Here is a 20,991-nt window from a genome sequence, read left to right on the forward strand (position 1 = left end):
TGTTGCCACAAAAAAAGGGTCTCGATATTATGTGTCTTTTATTGATGATCATACTCGTTATTGTTGGGTTTATTTAATGAAACATCGTTCTGAATTCTTTGAGATATATGCAGTTTTTAAGCTCTTATCATAACTCAACATTCTGCTGTAATTAAATGTTTTAGGTGTGAATTAAAGAGACATAATGTCCAATGTAGCTATTACACATAATTACATCTTTATATAAAATAACTAAAGAGGTAGCAATGTCAAATATAAATTAGGTCGTGCACTCATGTCAAACTCAATGTACATTTGACATGACCAGGTCCAAGGTATATTTGGACTTGGTAGCTGCCAAGTTTACGCTAGCATGGGTCCAGCATTCATACAAGACCCACTACACCTTGACTTGGCTAATGCCAAGTCCAATGATTCAAGACACGCTGCCTTTGACATCCGTGTGACTTTAGAAACACTCAGATCGGGCATGAAATGGTTACATTTTGGACAGTCTAATCAAGAACACGAAGGTCGGGTGTGACTATAATGCAATAAGGTTATCTTAACATTTGGAAACTAAAGGAAACTTTTCATTCAATTTTGTAGGTTTATGATAGTTGATTATCAATTAATGAATTTGTGAGTTTTTCCACAACTTGATAGTTTTTCCACAACTAAAGGAAACTTTTTTGGTATTACATAGTATTATCTTATAAAACTTAAAACTATAAACGCTTTCTTCTTGGAATTTTAATGTTGTTTACAACTAAAAGATATTCATATCATATAAAAAAAAAAGCTTTTCGAGATTTCTGTTTTATCTTCTAACTGCAAGATAAGAAAAATCACAAGAGTGAATATTCGGGTATTGAGATATATTGAAAAATTAAGAGAAAAATAATGTCATACCTAATACATCATCAACAATGGGAAGTGCTTTTTCTATTGCAGGCATTGTTGTTATTGCAAGACAAGAAAAATTATAAGAGGAAATAGTCGAGTATATTGAAAATTAAAATCATAAAGAAGACATCATTGACAGTAATAGAAAGAGCTTGATTCCTTTTTCCTCTTCTAACACATGTTTTGCATGCATGAATTTGAATTTGCACCGATGCTTATTCTATTGTAGACATTATTGTTATTACGAGACAAGAAAAATCATAAACATTATTAAATATTATTTTTTAAATATTTTTCAAATAAAAACCATTATCATTAAGACAGTAACAATTGAAACAACATACATGAGATATTAGCATTAAGACTACAACGATTAAACCAACAAATAGTAACAACATAAAAATACATTCCAAATCATGTTTGTTTTTTTTAATAGTTAGTAATATATCACGAAGAAATAGTCAAGTATGGTGGTATATTAAAAATTAAGAAAATAAAGTCATACCTAAGGAATCATCAAGAATAGGAGGAGCACATGAAAGCGAGGTAAAAATAGACCATCAACAACCCCTATACAAGAGCTAAAGATGGAATCACATAACGTTGTTCCTTCAGCTCCAACTACAATAGCAAATTAGCAAAAGATGTAAATCAGTAAACAAAAGAAAAGGCAGCAATATGACATAACAAAGTAAAAATACCATAAGAAACATTAGATAAGGAGCTAGAAGCAGCAGGAGGAGGTGATCTCATAACTCTAATTGCAACGAAAAATCAGTAAGAGATGTAAATAATAATAATAAAAAGCAACAATGTGGCATAACAAAGTATAAATTATTTAAGAAACTTGAAGTGAGGAGCTAGAAGTAAGAGAAAGTGAACACATAAGGTGAATGCAATGAGAGGAATTTATAATGAAGTCCTCTTTCTTGCATCTCCATATTTAAATATAGGAGGAAACTAAACTATCTTTCCAATTTTATCTTTTAGTTCTCGCAGACCTTCTCTTGTATTTAATTTTTGAAAACTCGATCAAAATTAGATCTAACCTCCGTTAATCTAAACTGCCTTGGACATAAATCAGGTTTGATGTGCCAAACACTCATTAAATCAAATGAGACTTGTTTTACAAATTGCATCAGAGCTGGTTCTCCAAATATAAAGGCACTTTGATGCTTTCATATAACCTATAAGAAAAAATTTTAATCAAAAAATACATATAATAACCAATGAGATTTGATTATTATTTTTTAGATAACATCTATAAACCACATCTTGAAAAACTACATTTAGCGTCAATTTCTATACATAAAATATTTACCTCATACTCTTGCACCTTATTCAAAAGTTTAGAATATTATGTTGATTTCTTAAAATAATTATTTCTTGGAGGGTAATTGTCCAATCTAACATGAGAGGAACCTCATATTCAATTGGTTTATTCACCGATTGTCAATGATGAAAAACACATAAAAGCAAATAACTATAAGGATAAAATATTAGTATATATTTCAAGAAAAGTCATCATTTTAACTTATGTATGTTAGTTACTTACCTGAAGAACATGATTGTTTTCGCTCAAAGAACGAATGAGACGCTCCTTGTACTTCTTAATACTGCATTCAAGGTGGGCTAACAAAACAGCACCCCAAGCATACTTGCCAACATCTTCAATCTTTTCTAGAAGTTGAAGATAATGTGTCTGGACATCATGTCAAGAGTCATCAGGTAAAATTATTATTTCTATAAGGAACAATACGTAAATTCGTACATAACATACAAAATTAGAGTTGTCCTCCTTGATTATACCATGAACATGTTTTAAATTTTTTTCTTAAATCATGATAGCTTTACAACATTTCTTATCTTCTTTTAATAGTGTATACAATTAAAAATACCCAAAAACTTATTACATTTCTCTTCATCATTAGTATCTATACATGTAACTAGTTTGCCATCTATTGGCAAACCAGTGATGGTCTAAGCCTAAATACAAACTAAAGTTTTTAAATTTAAATATATTTTCATTTACACTATACATGTGCATTAATGGTTGTATTAAATGAACATTTTACTGGAATGTCGCTAAAATTTTATGAATTACATTTAATCTTGTACCTTTCAGTTATTTTTTAAACTTCATGATCCGATACCTAACAATAGTAACATCTACAACCCACATCTTAAAAAATTACATTTAGTGTCAATTTCTATACATATATTGTTTACCCAGTACTTCTGCATCTCATTTAAAAATTTAGAATAATATGTTGATGATTTCTTAGAATGTTTATTTCTTAATGATTTCTATAGTGTAATTGTCTAATCCACTATGATGCTCAATTGGTGACCCTAATGCTCAATTGGTTTATTCACCTATCTTGTCAGTGATGTAAAACACATAACTACAAGAAAGGACAAAATATTAGAATATATTTCAAGAAAAGTTGATATTTTAACTCATATATGTTAATTACTTACATGAACAACAAGGTTGTTTTTGATCAAAAAACGAATGAGATGCTCCTTGTACATCTTAAAACTGCTTTCGAGGTGCGCTAACAAAGCAACACCCCAAGCATACTTGCCAATATCTTCAATCTTTTCTAGAAGTTGAAGATAATATGTCTGGACATTATGTCAAGAGCCATTAGGTAAAATTATTGTTTCTATAAGGAACAATACGTATGCTCGTACATGATATAAAACATTAGGGTTGTCCTCCTCAATTGCTTCAGGAACTTGTTCAAAATTTTTCTTTAGCCATGATAGCTTTATAGATTTTCTTATCTTGTTTTTATGGTGTAAATAATCAAAAATACCCAAAATCTAGTTACGCTTCTTTTCACAATCATTAGTATCTATACATATAACCGGTTCGCCATCTATTCGCAAACTAGTGATTTATAATACATCCTCTAAGCTGAAATATAAACTAAAATTTTCAAATTTAAATACATTATTATTTACAATATACATGTACATCAGTGCTTGTATTAAATGCGCAACTTGATGGAATGTCGCTAAAATTCTGTGAATTATATCTAAACATGTACCTTCCAAGTTTTTTCTTAAACTTCATGATCTGGTACCCAAGAACAATATCCAAGTTTAGATATAATTTAAAGAATTTCAGCGACATTCCACTAAGATGCTTATTTAATACAAGCATTGATGTACATGTATAGTGTAAATGAAGATATATTTAAATTTGAAAATTTTAGTTTATATTTAGGCTTAGAGGATGTATTATGCATCACTGGTTTGCCAATAGATGGAAAACCGGTTATATGTATAAATACTAATGATTGTGAAAAGAAGTGTAACAAGTTTTTGAGTATTTCTGACTGTATACACCATAAAAAAAAAAAGATAAGAAAGTTTATAAAGTTATCATGGCTTAAGAAAAATTTTGAACAAGTTCCTAATACAATCGAGGAGGACAACCCTAAATTTGTATATTAGAAACAGTAATTTTACCTGATACCTCTAGACATGCTGTCCAGACACATTATCTTCAACTTCTAGAGAAGATTAAAGATATTGACAAGTATGTTTGGGGTGTTGCTTTGTGAGCGCACTTCGAATGTATTATTAAAAAGTACAAGAAGCATCTCATTCGTTCTTTGACTAAAAACAACCTTGTTCTTAAGGTTAGTAACTAACATATATGAGTTAAAATATTGACCTTTCTTGAAAAATATACTAATATTTTATCATTTCTTATAGTTATTTGCTTTTATGCGTTTTCCATCATTGACAAGAGAGGTAAATAAACCAATTGAACATGAGATTTCTCTAATGGTGGATTATAAAATTACACTACAAGAATCATCAAGAAATAAATATTCTAAGAAATCAACATATTATTCTAAATTTTTAAATAAGGTGCAGAAGCACGGGGTACATAATGTATGTATAGAAATTGACACTAAATATAGTTTTTCAAGATGTGGTTTGTAGATGTTAACTATTGTTGGGTATCGAATTATGAAGTTTAAAAAATAACAGAAAGCTATAGGATTAAATCTAATTCAAAATTTTTTAGCGACATTCCAGTAAGATGCTCATTTAATACAAGCATTGTTACACATGTATAGTGTAAATGAAGATGTTTTTAAATTTGAAAACTTTAATTTGTATTTAGGCTTAGATGATGTATTATTTTTCACTAGTTTGCCAATAGATGCCGAACCAATTACATGTATAGATACTAATGGTGAAGAGGAGGGTAACAAGTTTTTAGGTATTTCTAGCTTTATAAACTATAAAAATAAGATAAGAAATGTTGTAAAGCTATTAGGACTTGAGCAAAATTTTGAACAAGTTCATGGTGCAATCAAAGAGGACAACCCTAAATTTGTATATTATTTACGAGCATACGTATTGTTCTTTATAGGAACAATAAGTTTACCTGATACCGCTAGACATGCTGTCCAGACATATTATCTTCAACTTCTAGAAAAAATTGAAGATATTGGCAAGTATGCTTGGGGTGATGCTTTGTTAGGGCACCTTGAATGTAGTATTAAGAGGTACAAGAAGCATCACATTCGTTTTTTAATCGAAAACAATATTATTCTTCAGGTAACTAACATATATGAGTTAAAATATTTACTTTTCTTGAAATATATACTAATATTTTATCATTTCTTATAGTTATTTGCTTTTATGCGTTTTCTATCATTGACAAGAGAGTTGAATGAACCAATTAAACATGATGATCCTTTCATTGTGAATTGAACAATTATCCTACAGAATCAAGAAATAAACATTCTAAGAAATTAACATATTATTCGAAACTTTTGAATAGGATGCAAGAGTATGAGTTAAACTTTATATGTATAGAAATTGATGCTAAATATAGTTTTTCAAGATGTGGTTTCTAAATGTTATCTAAAAAATAATAACAAAATCTTATTGGTTATTATATGTATCTTTTGACTAAAACTTTTTCTTATAGGTTATATAAAAGCCATATGAAGGCATCAAAATACCTTAATATTTGAAGAACCAGCTCCGATAGCAATGTGTAAAACAAGTCTTATTTATTTTAATAAGTGTTTTACACATCAACCTGATTCATGTCCAAAGCAGTTTAGATTAACGGAGGTTAGATCGAATTTGATTGAATTTCTAAAAATTAAGTATAAAAGAAGGTCTAGGTAACTAAATGTCAAAATTAGAAAGATAATTTATTTTTCTCCTGTATTTAAATATGAAGATGCAGGAAAGAAGACTTCATTGTAAATCCCTCTAACCCCCTTCACTTTATGCGTTCACTCCCTCTTACTTTTAGCTCCTCACCTCAAGCTTCTCAAGGAATATATACTTTGTTATGTCATATTGATGCCTTTTCTTTTGTTTGTTGATTTGCATTTCTTGCTAATTTTTTATTGTTGTTTAAGCTATGTGATCACCTCATCCTTATTTCTAGCTCATCACCTAATGTTTCTTAAGGTATTTTTACTTTGTTAAGCCACATTACTTTTCCTTTTCTTTTGTTTACTAATTTACATCTTTTAATTTGCTATTGCATTTATAGCTGCAGGAACAACAGGCTATGGTTCCATCTTTAGCTCTTTTATAAAAGCTAGTGATGGTCCATCTTTACCCCTCTTCCATGTACTCATGTTCTTGATGATTCCTTATGTATGACTTTATTTTTTTAATTTTCAAAATACCACTATACTTGACTATTTCCTCCTGATATATTACTATACTACTATTAAAAAAATACATGATTTTAAAATGTTTTTTATGCTATTATTGGTTGTTGGTTTAATTATTGCAATATTAATGCTGATATCTCATGTATGTTGTTTCAACTGTTACAGTCTTAATGATAATGGTTTTTGTTTGCCAAAATATAAAAAATAATAATATTTAATTATATTTATGATTTTTCTTGTTTTGCAATAACAATAATGCTTACAATAAAACAAGCATTGATGCAAATTCAAATTCATGCATACAAAATATATGTTAGAAGAAAAAAGAGTCAAGCTCCTATTGGTGTCAAAGATGTCGTAGGTATGACTTTTCTTATCTATTCCCTCTTGTACTTTTCTTATCTTGCAATAATAGTGTCTACAATAGAACAATCACATGCCAATGTTGATGATGTCTTAGGTATGATATTATTTTTCTTTTAATTTTTCAATATATCTCAATATCCAACTATTCACTCTTGTGATTTTTCTTGTCTTATAGTTAGAAGATAAAATAAAAATCCCTAAATGCCTTTTGTTTTTGCACGATATGAATATCTTTTAGTTGTAGACAACTTTAGAATTCCAAGAAGAAAGCGTTTATAATTTTAAGTTTCATAAAATAACACTATATAATAGCCTTTTTCCCCTTTATTGTTATAAACATAAATATATGCAACTCCTTTCATTTTTCAACACAACTTATAGTGAAAGAAAATAAAATTTATCACTTAAAATATTTAGAAAGAAAATCCAAAAAAAGTCATAGAAAAACTCTCAAGTCAATTAACTTATAATCAACTATCAAACACCTACAAAGTTGAATAAAAAGTTTCATTTAGTTTACAAATATTAAGATAATCTCATTATACTATAGTTGTACCTGACCTTCGTATTCTAAATTAGACTGTCCCAAATGAAATCATTTTGTGCCTGACCTGAGTGTGTTTCTAAAATCACATGAATGTCAAGGGTGGGTCATCTTAAATCATTGGACTTGGCATCAACCAAGTCGAGGAGTCCCGTGTCATAACTCAATTTTTGAACTTTTATTTTAATTTTTTTATTTTCTAAAAAATGACGAAAAACAAGTAAAAATAAAATAATTGAAGAATAAATTAAAATTTGAGTTAAGAGCAACGTGATTGAAAGTTTAAAGATTTAATTAAACTCTTGACTAACTTAATTAATCAGGTCAATGGTTTTTATTGGAGAATTGATAAGTTTTGAGACTTAATTGAGATTGGTATTAATTTAATTAATGAAATCAGGAGCTTAATTGAAAAATTATCAAAGTATAGGGCTGATTGTGGTAAAATTTGCAAGAAATTAAAATCCATAGAGTTTTGTTAAATTCCCTGAAATGCAGGGGTCCAATTAAAGTTTATCCAAGGGCTTGATTCCAAAATTTCAAAACATCAAGGATCAAAACGCAAAATAACCTCAACACTGTTCATCTTCTTCACCCGAAAAAAAAAACTGCTACCTTTACTCTTGCATTTAAACAGAGAGCACGATCGACCGCATGGCATTCTAAGAGGGGATAAAACCAGAGAAGAAGAAAACAACTGGGGAGAGAGATAGAGGGATGACAGAACCAAGGGGTTGAGGGGAGAGAAACAAAATGAGGGAAATGTTTTTTGGTCCAACAACCAACAGCAAATCTTCGTGCATTTAACACCATTGTCTTCATCTTGAACGGAGAAGACTGGACAGATACACAAAAAAGAGAGCCAGAAACATAGGGGAATCACAAAACCGAGGGAGAGGGGGAGACTACAAAAAAACTGGGGAAATGGAGAGGGAGAGAAACTGAGAGAAAGTGGAGACCCAAAGATAAAGAAGGGGCAGGGGAGACAAAAACACATTAACAAAGGCCGGAAACCATTCACAGAATCACAAGAACAAAGAAAAAAAAACTTTCATCGGACTAGTCATTGCTGGAGCACGAGCAACAACTACACAGTTTAACTAATAGATATTCTAACTCCACAAGCAGTGGTTGACCCGACAATAAATCATTGGAAGAAGATAAATGCTAGAGAGCTGCTCATTTGGAGGTTCTGGCGAGGAGGCCTTAGTTCCAAATAAAACAGAGAAACTCGATCCCATTTAGTGTGAGGAAAGCAGTAGCCGCGGTCAAACTCATGAAGATCTGAAACACATTCATGGAGCTTCTGCTACGGGTTTTTTTTTCTTGACATATACTCTGTGATTAATTTGTTTTTGTTGTTTATAGTTTTTTTTCTTTTTTCTTTTTGGCTCCTAACCATGCATGAGAGGAATATGCATGTCAATAGCGCGTTCTCACGTAGCAATATAATATACTAGGAAAATCTTGGCATTTTCAAGTTGGATTAAAAAAAATAATAAAAAAATACAAATAAAAAATATGTATCCATGAATAAAAATAATATAAATTTACTGGTTTATTCACTAACACCAGAATCAGAAATAAAAATACCAATTTAAATTTATATTATTTTTATTTATTGTATTTTATTATATTTAGCGAGAAAAATAAAAAAATATGTAATTTGTTTTTGTTGTTTATAGTTTTTTCTTTTTTCTTTTTGGCTCCTTTAACCATGCATGAGAGGAATATGCATGTGAATAGCACGTTCTCTTGTAGCAATATAATATACTAGGAAAATCTTGGCATTTTCAAGTTGGATTAAAAAATATAATAAAAAATTACAAATAAAAAATGTGTATCCATGAATAAAAATAATATAAATTTACTGGTTTATTCACTAACGCCAAAATCAAAAATAAAAATACCAATTTAAATTTATATTTATTGTATTTTATTATATTTAGCTAGAAAAATAAAAAAAATATATGCATGCGTAAAAATAAATTTATTTTATTTGTTTATTCGCTGACTCTAGAGTCAGGAATAGAAATATTGATCTAAATTTATTTTATAGTTACGTAATATTTACCAACGCTAGAGTTGAAAGTATCCGTAGTTAAATATTTACTAACGCTAGAGTCATAAATATTATAAGCAAATTATCATAGCACAAATCAATAAACATTCAGCAATTTAAAACAAAATCAGCAATGCAGTCTGCCTTAGGCTCTTTTAAAGGGTGATAATATCTTTCCTTTTACCTAACCAGTCCTGAACTATACAATTTATGATGACCAGTTTGGGTACCATAATACTAGATAACGACTCTTTAAACAAGATATTTTTCCTAAAAAACAAGATGCTAAATTTTTTTTTCATAACTAAAAGATTAATTTTTAAGATCACTGCAATGTCGAGTGCAACATAATAGACCCTGCATGCATGCTAGACCATGCAGGGCTAGACCCATGATAGCGTAGACTTGGCTACTGCAAAGTCCAAGTATACCTTGGACCTGGATAGCTGCCAAATCTAGGTGTAATGGAATGGATTGCTGCTAAGTCCAAGCATACCTTGGACTTAGTTATTTGTGTTGTCCAATGTGTATTGAGTTTCAGCATAGATGCAGAACCCAATTTATAGGTTTTTGACTTCTCTCAATTTTTTTTAAACTCGGCCCAGTTTTAGCCTCGGTTCAGCTAGGTCCCGGGTCGACCTGCCAAGTCAGGACAGGTTTAAAAACTATGCCTTAGTTAACATACTTTGATACTTATTTCCTAAAAAAAAAAAAAAACTAGCTTGAAAATTTGTTTTTTTTTTCTTATAATTGCAGAATAGCAATTTCACTTAAAAATTATTTTTTAGAATTTTTTTCGTTCTCATTTTTATCTTACAGAAACCAACAACTTTCCACACGCGAACCAAGACAATAAAAGCAAGAAAAAACAAAAGAACACAAGATCATGGTAAGAAAAAAAAAATAAACACAAAATGCTCAAAACAAATCATCATTTGTAAGGAACAAATTATCATTCTTTAGTATAAAATAACATGCAAATCGTTACTATCTTTAATTATTGGTTCAACTGTTAAAGTTAAAAAAAATATTAGGACATGTTAAAATATTATTATAATTTCTGAATAATTTTAATGTTATTAGTATCTTATTTTGTTAATGTCTTATAATATTTCAATGACAATCTATGAAAAAAATCCTAAAACAAATAAATTTAATTAAACTGATATTTAATGTTTGTTGGTTAAACTGTAATTTGGATCCAACTATTACTATCGTAATGCAAGTAATGTGGTTTGCAAGGGTAAAGATCCACAATTAAATCAAATCTTTTTTGTGATAGCCAAGAAATTTGAGAGTGCAAACAAAACAAAGATTGAATGATTTTATTTTGCAATTATACATAAAAAATTAAAAGGTTTTTAGGATTAAGAACAGACATGAAAATATATGCAAAGGACATCAAATGTTTCAAGTTAGATTGAATGAAAAAAATTAACTTATTGCATCACAAAATCATAATTTAGCAGTGAGAAGGATATTCAACTGCATAGATGGAGAAGGCAGTGTCCAAAGTTCTATAAATTACAATGAATAACATAATACTATCATGAAAAGTTCTATCAAACTGGAATTGAACAAATTATTGACACAAGTGTCTGTACCTTTTACATATCACTTTCTTTCCCATCCCCAAAGCAATATCATAGATCCCATCTCCAAAGTAGCAATAGCCTGCAAAGAAGATAAGAAAACTAATGCTCACCCAAAATGACGAGGAAAGTGGCAAAAAAGGGGAGACTTTAAGAAAGTGAGCCTACTCTGCAAACACAAATAATTGCATAAAAAGCAATGATCTCTAGGATGTTGTTCCCAACCATATATGACTTTAAAAAATGCTTGCATTTTATCCACACATGAAGTGAAAGAAATAGATGATGTAGGTTATGTCCTGCCATCACAACCTCTTTAACGAAAAGCAAATTGCACAAAGGTACATTGTTCCAGCAAAACGTTGCAGTTTCAGGAAGGAGTCGTTATTAGCACTTTAACCAAATGATCAAAAATGCCAGTAAATCATCATCAAAGCTACAACCACCAAATGAAATCCTAAAGTACAAATTCAACTTGAGACAAATAGAACAAAAAACAGGTAAATGTTGAAAAATGCAACTCAATAAAACTAAAACGACCCCGCAAGATTCAAACTTGGACATACTTTGTTCATGAAAGAAGCACCAGCAACACACTCATGCAATTCCCATGTTTAAATGGAGAAATATAAGAAATATTTGAGGTTTGCTGTCGTTAAGTGTGTCTGTTATGCATTGGGATCCATATCATGGGTTGCACGCACCTCTCTCGCATCCTTTCCTGGTATGCCTTCTTGCAGTCCAACAAGCTTTTCATCTTCTTCAGGCTGCAGTTCGTAAGCACAATACAGACAGATACTAGGTTAATCACAAAATTTTGATACGCACAGATTTATACTGCATTTTTTTTCCCTCCCATGGTTTTGCAAGAAATCACTGAAGACTGACCCGTTATTTTATCCTAGCCTAGCATACAACTGACAACTGGTGATCCACTTATGCACAGCAGGACCCAGTATAAGAAGAATAATTATCGGACCGATATAATCACTCGAAAGAAGAATTAAGCAACATTTACCGGGCAGTCAGGTTGATGTTCAAGAACGTTCATATAGATGAGCGTGAAGGTATCCACACTCTCTCCTGAAGGAAGTTCTTTCAAATCACTCAGTATCCAATAAAACGAAAACGGTCCCGCAAGATTTAAACTTGTTTTTTGTTCATGAAAGGAAAAAGATAAAAAAACCCAAAACCACCCACAAACTCAATCTACCACCAAACATACTGAACTTGCAACCAATCATAGCATTCAACTCTCAAAACAAAAATTATACAAAAATGAAAAATTGCTTGAGAAGCAATCGAGTCAAGCAACAAAATTACCTCAAAACCGAAAACCAAATCCTTAAATGTTCACCCTAACACAGTACCTACTTACGAATTATGAAGTTTTCATTTACATTAACATTATTAACAGGGAAACAAGAATACCCATTTAAGTAAACGAGTAGTTTAATGAAAAACAACCAATAAAGTCTCTAACTTTGCAAAGACCAACACAGTGTACATGACATAAATGGCACAAAATAATAAAAGACTCATAAAGCTTGAGAATTTTTACAAAGATAGAAGCATAGGAGAGCTTGGAGATGAGTTCAGGGACACCAAACCCCCGAGGAGCAGAGCCCACAATGTCTACGGCGAGAGTGAAAGGAGGCAAGACAAGTTTTATTGGGAACACAGAAATGTCAATCAATTGTTCAATTGTTGTTCATATCGAGCAGTGAAGAGCCTGTGTTGTAAGTCAGTGAACAAGACAAGCTTTATTGGAACTCAGAAATGTCAATCAATTGTTGTACGTATCGAACAGTGAAGAGCTTGTGTTGTAAGTCACTGAACAAGACAAGCTTTATTGGAACTCAAAAATGTCAATCAATTGGTGTCCATATCGAGCAGTGAACAAGACAAGCTTGTGTTGTCAGTCAGTGAATTGCTTCGGAATCTTTAGCCTGTTTATTTTTAAAAATATTTGTAAAAAAATTTAAAATTATTTATTTTAAATTAAAATTTTTTAAAATTTTATTTTAGATTATTTTGATGTGTTAATATAAAAATAAATTTTTAAAAAATAAAAAATATATATATTATTTTAATATATTTCCGAGTAAAAAACACTTTAAAAAACAATCACAATTATACTTTCAAACACACTTTTTATCAAATGATTTATTCCCTTTTAACATGGCTAAGGTGGATAAAACAGGAGATAGAATATGGAAATGAAAATATATTTGTGAACTCGTTATATATCATGTCTAGTCTACATTGTGGAAGTAATTAACCGAACCAAACCGAGTTGAGTAGGATTTTTTAAATGAGCAACTTCTTCGATAAAAATTAAAGTTGAGACATCAATCTGTAAATCACATTTGTTTTTATGTTAAAACAACATTAGAAAAAAAAATTATTTTTTTTATTTTCTTTACTTTAAATTATTTTTTTAATATTTTTGGATCGTTTTGGTATGCTGATGTCAAATTTTTTTTAAAAAAAAATAAATAAATATTATTTCAATACATTTCCAAACAAAAAAATACTTCAAAAAAAAACGATTATCACAATTTTAAACTAACTTTTAGACACTTCCAATATCGTTATCTTTTTTTTTAGTCAAAAGATAAATTGATTTCATCGTCCGAGGGGGGATAAGCCTATGGATACAAACACCATACTCAAGCTAGAAATCTTAAAGGTCTAAACTTTGGGTATAAGAATAAAAGGTTTTTTTTTATTTAGCATAATAAAGAAAAAAAAAAAAATAAAAAATCACATAGTTTAGAAAAATAATATAGTTTGGCGAGTAAAAAACCGATTTGACAGTTTTTTCATCCTTTCAACTCTCTACCATAAAAATTCAACTCAACAATTCACAATTTAGATGATGAAACATAATTTACAATTCAACACTCTATACAATTAAAAAATCAACACATTTCTCAATTCACAATTCAATAAAATTAATAATTCACAATTTATAATTAAACTCAAATGAAAAATCACTCAACATTTTATCAAATTTAAACTAAATTCATAATTCTTATAGCATTAAAGCATGTAACATAACTACTTTTAAAATTAATCTCAATTTGTGTACAGGTCTAGAAAGCTTGTGAACGGGTTTGCAACACCCTAACTTGCCCAACTCGAGGATGGATTTATAGAGCTCGTGGAGTGGTTGGCACCAAAATCACCCTAGCTCGTAGACCTAGATCGCATGTGAATGGAACTTCCTCCCTGACTACATGTCTTTATTCATGAAAAGCGATTTCATCGTTCATGAAAGCCACTTTGAGGCACTTAACCTCCTCACTTTACCATTATGGCTTTCATAATTATCAACATTGGTCCAAGAATGAGATATAAGTCAATTTTCATAATAGTGGTTTTGCAAAACCAATGGATATCAACATGTGTGTGACACTTTTAATTTTGAGATCTCAAATGAATCATACCTTTAGTTAAACCCGCATAAATACCATATACCTACTAGTTCCTGAATGCATTGCAACTACGCCTAAGTTTTAGTTAAATATTGCACCTTACATTACAATGAATTCTTGATATGTCACTACTTAACTATAGTAATAGATTCTTGAAGCTACTTCTCATTATGAGTATCATAACAATACTCTTTATATCAAGAGATTTTATCATCGAGAATGTATATAAAATTGAGTTCTTCAAAATTTTTCCAAGTGACATCTTCTTTAACAAGTTAAACCATTGAATTAATCTTATGATCATAACTCTATTGCATTTCTCTTGATCTTTTATCTTTTTAAGTAAGGACATGAATAGAAAATGCGCCTAGTGGACTGGTTTGAGCCAAATCATTGCTCATTGGCATTGTTTGAGATCGAGAATCTTTTATTATTCTAGATATTCTAAGCATTTTATCCTTTGTTCCAAGTCTACCAAGGTGAAACCACCAAGTCTTACATCCTAAAAGCAATAGCATTACAATCAATTCCCACTATTGTATTACGCTTTAACGTAATCCAATAATCTCCTATGTTTCTGAATAGATTTTAGAGATGGTCTTTGATTTAATGTAACATCCTACCCCTATACCGGGATAAAAAGTAACAATCTCATGTCAATTGAAAATCACACACACACACACACACATACATATATATGGTCTTCGTATTAACATCTACCAAAATTTCGACAAGGTCCCCCCTATACCGGAAAGTCCTATGTTAGCGACATGTAACCTGTTTACACTTCTAATAACTTGCATCTCATAGCTAAATCCCGATCCAATCATCTTGGGTTTCAATTCCACAAATATTATCACACCTATCAACCACAATATTTATGATATATATTATATAACAAAATATTATTGTGAATGAATAAAAATACAAACACATAGACATTAATTATGGTTATATGAATTACAGAGTTAAGTTCATTCATTCAAGTTTAAACATTAATTATACAAATTCAATTATACAACATTTTCATGTTTATGAAATATAAGAGTATACTTCATAGAACCTAGATTACATACTTATGAAATATAAGAGTATACTTCATAGAACCTAGATTACAAGAAAGGAACATAAACTAGAAGCTACTCCTGTCGTGCATGTGATGATCCTGAAACAAAATATATATTATTGGAATATGAATATTACAATAAATATAAGAACACAAATATCTAACAATTTCAAAAGGGTAACATGCATTCATATTTTGTTCACTTCTTCCTTTTGGATTTTCGTTAGAATATCTTTCTTATTCAACTATTAATAATCGTTCCCTCTTCCATCATCAACCTCTATTCCAGACTTTATAAGATAAAAAATGATTATTGAATACACATACATTTAGTAATTCACATATCACATTGGTAATAAATTAAAATCATGGAATTTAACTTAAAAAGTATATGTGCGATTCACCTACCTGCAATAAAAGCTCTACTCGTGCTCCCCTGCTGTTGTTGTTGCCCCACATCTGTGGTCCCTCCTGCAAATCACATGTTTATCTCATAAATTTTTCTCACCCAATGATATGTTTTATAGTAACCATATCAACAACAATAAGTCTTTCTTTCAGTCATTTCTTAATATTTTATGTTTTTCTCATTTCACCAATTAATATTATCATTATTTGTCCAACCATAGTTACCATTCCTTTCTTTATATTTGAACTGTTACTGTCCAACTGTTATTGTCTTGTTTTTGAATCGTTACTGTCTAGACATTGAACTATCACTGTCCAATTGGTACTGTCTTGTTTTTGAACCATTATTATCTAACCTCTCCTCAGATGTTTAACTATATATAGAGTTATAGACCAATTTTCTTAGTTAGTTAACATCTAAAACTACAATTTCTATGAAGGAACCTGATTCTAATTCCTTCATCCTCCTACCCAAAATCCTTTTGAAAGTGAAGAGACGAAACTGTCCAGATTCGTTAACCATTCCACTTATACACAACACGTGAAGTTATTTAATTTAGCGACTCATATTTTTCCCTCAATTCAATTCTAAGAACTCTAACTATAATTCAATATCCAGGCATCAATTTATAATCGACTTTGAAACGACTCATAAAACTATGTTTAGAACACCTTACCCGGTACGAATCAAGGTTTCAATCTTCAACTCCCTCCTTTTCTTTCAAATAACAGCTGAACTTCCCCTCTTCTCTTCTTGTTCAAATTTTATTGTTAATCACTTGCCCACCAGTATTTATTCTACGCATAACCCTTAATCTTGGATGGGTTCTTGGAATTTTTTTATGTTTCTCTCTTGATTTGTAAAAATGAATACAAAAACTTCCTCTTTTCTTTCTTTATGAGAGTTACAGATCTTTATTTATTTATTTATTTATTTATTTATTATTATTATTATTATTATTATTATTATTATTATGTTTTTTAGAAGAGGAGTATTTATGCTCTATAATTATTCTTATTTTCATTTAGGCCACATTTTATTTAATTAAATCCAACCTTGATTTTTCACGGGATTTATATTTAACCTCTTTCTTCTTTGGTTCATCATCCTTCTATTATTGCTGCAAATAAAGTTCCTCTGTTGTGAACCCACAAGAACTTTATTATGAACAAACTTGTAATTTTTTAAACCAAATTCTCAAATGTCAGTAATCTTTTCATTAATTTGTCATTTTGGGTTTGGAATCAATTTGCAGCCAGTAGTGTTATGCCTTTCATAAGAGCTTATTCCTTCCATTCTTGTGTTGATCCTTGGATGCGGTAGGACTCCATCAATTGCTGAGTCATTTCTCCTACCTATTAAAAGACAATTTCTTCCTTTTTTTTAATACATATTTACTTCCCTTTTTTTATTGGTGGAGTATTCGATATCCATTTGGAGTTAGCTTCAAGTTCCCTCCCTGTCACTTGATTCGCTGGAAAAGACTAGAATTAAGTTGTAAATGCTTCAATCTACAAACTGATCTGACTAATCCTCCTATTTTTCTCCATCCATTATTTTTCCCCTTTTGTTGTTAATCAACCATTGATTCTCAATATTCTTGATTAATAACTTATAGTTGTTTATCAAACTTTCTATAATGTTCTTCCACAATCTTTATCTTATTATTCCCCACTATTTTAAACCAAAAGGAATCAATTAAGGTCTTGGATTGACTATAATACCAATTGTTGTGAACCTTGCTTAACAACAAGGATTTGAAAAGAAAAGAAAATTTTAGAGAAGATAGAATAAAAGAACTTAGAGAGATTTTGAAGAATAACAGGAAGAAAGAGTTACGTAAAAGTTTACAGAAATGTCAACTCATACTTCTTGACTTTCCTAAAACTATACACATGTTTAACTAACTTCTCATTCCTAACTAACTTTAACTGTAAGCTACTTATAAATAGTCAAATAACCATCTCAACCCAATAGCTTAAGCTTTTAGGTGAGGTCTAAAGATATGATTTATATTATTCTCTAACACACCCCCTCAAGTGAAAACCCTTTGAAATTGAAACTTGCATAGGTCCACAGTACCTTGTGCTTAATTTTTATCAAATAAATAGGGATAATAAGAATCGAACTTGAGACCACTTGGTCATCAAGACTTTGATACCAAGTCAAAAAACCTATTCAACTCAATAGCTTAAGCTTTTAAGTAAGGTTCAAAGATATGATTTATATTATTCTCTAACACAAATCACGTGTGAATTATTAACTTAACAATAACATGTTGAATTATTTCTTGCAACTACCTCTACTAAAAGTCACTGAGTTATTGTTGCTAAGTTGTTATTGAAGCTACTTCTTATCATGGATATTGTAACAAAAGACAACTCCTCCAAGTTTAGTAACATAAGTGGAGATACACCTCAAGTAGAACATGTTTGGATAATCGTTATCTTCTTATTAAAAAATTAGCTTTTTACAATAAAATCTCCGTAGATCATTATTTTAGATGTTCTAGTTTATAATCGTCAAGATAATCACACATGTATATTGAGGGAGCGCTCCCTTATGTGTGTGTGTGTGTGTGTGTGTGTGTGTGTATGACAACAATATATATTAATTAACTATGTTAAGTAAATAATCAACCTACTTTCATACTTCTCTTAGTTCATTATCAATTATCTAAGTACATATAAATTTGTATACATTAATTTATGGAAATTACAACTCGGCAATAAAATTGACAACATATAAAATAGACCTATTAAACAAGCCACTATTTATATCATCACAACACAACTAAATTGGTAATTCGACATAAGTTTCAACAATTTACAAACAAAAATGATTTTACAAAATCTAAAACAAAACATGATGTACATAATCATGTATCCATACACCACGTTTGTTAGAGAAAAAATAAAACAAGTAAACACCCAAACAAAATATAAATACTACAAAAATATGCAATAAAAAAAGTAACATTTCAAAATTGTGTTCATATTTAAAAATGATAGATTTACTTACATACAATGGAAAAAACACAAGAAAATTGTTGTTGTGACTAGAAATGTCGATGAATGATGAGTTGTGTTAAGAAGAGGATGAAGTGGCGGGGGAAGGGTGTTGTTAGTTGCAGATTTAGGGGGGTTTGTTTAGTTGCAGAGGGGAAGAAGGAGAAATAGAGGAGGAGGGAGTCGACCATGTCATTTATTAACTATTATCGATGAAATTACCGATGGATATATTTTGTTTGTACATCATCAGCAATGTTATTGGTGACTTTGACACGTCACTGTACAGATATCCGGATTTGAATCCCTTTGTAATTTCATCGATAAAATCGCTCACAAAAACTTTCCACTTCATTGCACTGCTTGATTTTTTAAATTCTTTATATTTCGTTTGTGATTCCCTCGGTATATACCGACAGTTTATGTGGCATATAATGACGAGTATAGCGAAAGATTCGGTCGGTAAATATCACTATAAAATACTGATAGAAAAATTATGTCAGTAATACCATTGGTATTTGTTGGATTTCTGGTAGTGAGCTATAATCATCATCATTATTTTTTTCACTAAGTATACATATTATCTTGTTAAAACAAAAGAGGATGAAGTATTTCAATTCTATTTTTTAAAATTATCATAAAATTCAAGGAGCAAGCTCCTATTTAAATTATAATTTATATGATATATAAAAATTGAAATTTCACTTTAAAGTGTATTTGATATGATATGGTAGAGTTTGTGGGTTCTTTTCTCCAATCCATTAATTGATTTATAAATAAATAATAGCTCTACTAAATCAGCTCATTTTCCTTACCTTTACACAAATTGTTTTCTTCTTGCTTATCTGCTTTTTGTTTTTTCTTTTTAGTCTCTTTTATGTGAGCTAATGATTTGCATGTTAAGGGACTTCAACAATAATAATAATAAAAAATTAATGGCGTGATACATGCCGATTAAGTAGTAAAAATAAATCGAAACAAACTCCATGCCATTTAAGCACCCCATATCTCCTTTATCCGAGTTTATGCACCACCTTCATTACTTTTTTATTAGTTTTTTTTATCATTTAACATTTAGTGTATTAAAAATAAATTTTATAATTTATTGTAGTTTGCTTTTATATGGTTATTTTAGTTTCATTATCTGTGTTGCGAGTTTGATGAGTTAGCCCAATTAACTCGTTAATTTTTTTTTTTTAATTTAAGCCTCCAATATTAAGTTGCTTAGAAATTAGCCTTTATAATTGTTTTGATTTGTTTTCTATGAGGTTATCTTGATCTCATGATCTAGATCACGAGTTTTACGGGTGAACTCAGATCGAATTAGATCGTTTTATTTTGTCGTTTTTTTTTTAGATTGGCTCCCCCCTACTTTTACCATCCAACAATGGCTTGAGTAATAATTGAGCTTTGTAATGTGTTTTGATTTGCTTTTTATTGGGTTATTACATTCTCATAATCTGAATTATGAGTTTTGCGAGCTAAACTGGGTTGATTTGAGTCAATTTTTTGTTTAATTTCTATGAGATTATCATAATCTCATGAGCCTGATTATGAGTGTAGCAAGTTAATTCGTATTAACTTAGGTTATTTTTTTGTTTATTTTTTAATTTATTTTTTTTTAATTTTATTATTTAATATTGGTTTGATTGAGAATTGAACTTTGTGATTTTTCTTGATAGGTGCCATATTGTTTTATCTTTTTTTAATTAATTTTTTTTTCAATATTGATTTGATTGAGAATTAAGCATAATAATTTATTTTAATTTACTTTTTATAAGATTATTATGGCCTCATAATCTAATTGTAGATTTGACAGAGTAACTCGAGCTAACCTGAATCAATCTAACATATTACATTCTTAATATTTATTTTTTTTGTTAATATCATCTTAAATTTTATCAGTAAAAATATATTGTTCAAGTTACTTTTAAATTCACCAAATCG

General features: G+C 29.8%; 1 long non-coding RNA gene across 4 annotated transcripts; it reads right to left on the bottom strand.

Annotated features, from left to right (window-relative positions):
* Positions 1-1,258: 1,258 nt before the first annotated feature.
* Positions 1,259-13,030, bottom strand: LOC118038188 (uncharacterized). 4 transcript variants are annotated; one of them, XR_004685725.2, is made up of 3 exons: positions 11,826-13,030; positions 11,134-11,203; positions 1,259-1,506 (listed from the first exon to the last, which is right to left on the bottom strand). It is a non-coding gene; the product is annotated as an uncharacterized lncRNA (long non-coding RNA). The 4 variants fall into 4 exon arrangements; XR_004685726.2 differs by having other exon boundaries at positions 11,688-13,030; XR_012171236.1 differs by lacking the exon at positions 1,259-1,506 and adding an exon at positions 8,149-8,751.
* Between the last annotated feature and the right edge of the window lie 7,961 nt (positions 13,031-20,991).

The sequence above is a fragment of the Populus alba genome, chromosome 1 (assembly GCF_005239225.2).
Source record: "Populus alba chromosome 1, ASM523922v2, whole genome shotgun sequence".
Taxonomy (NCBI): domain Eukaryota; kingdom Viridiplantae; phylum Streptophyta; class Magnoliopsida; order Malpighiales; family Salicaceae; genus Populus; species Populus alba.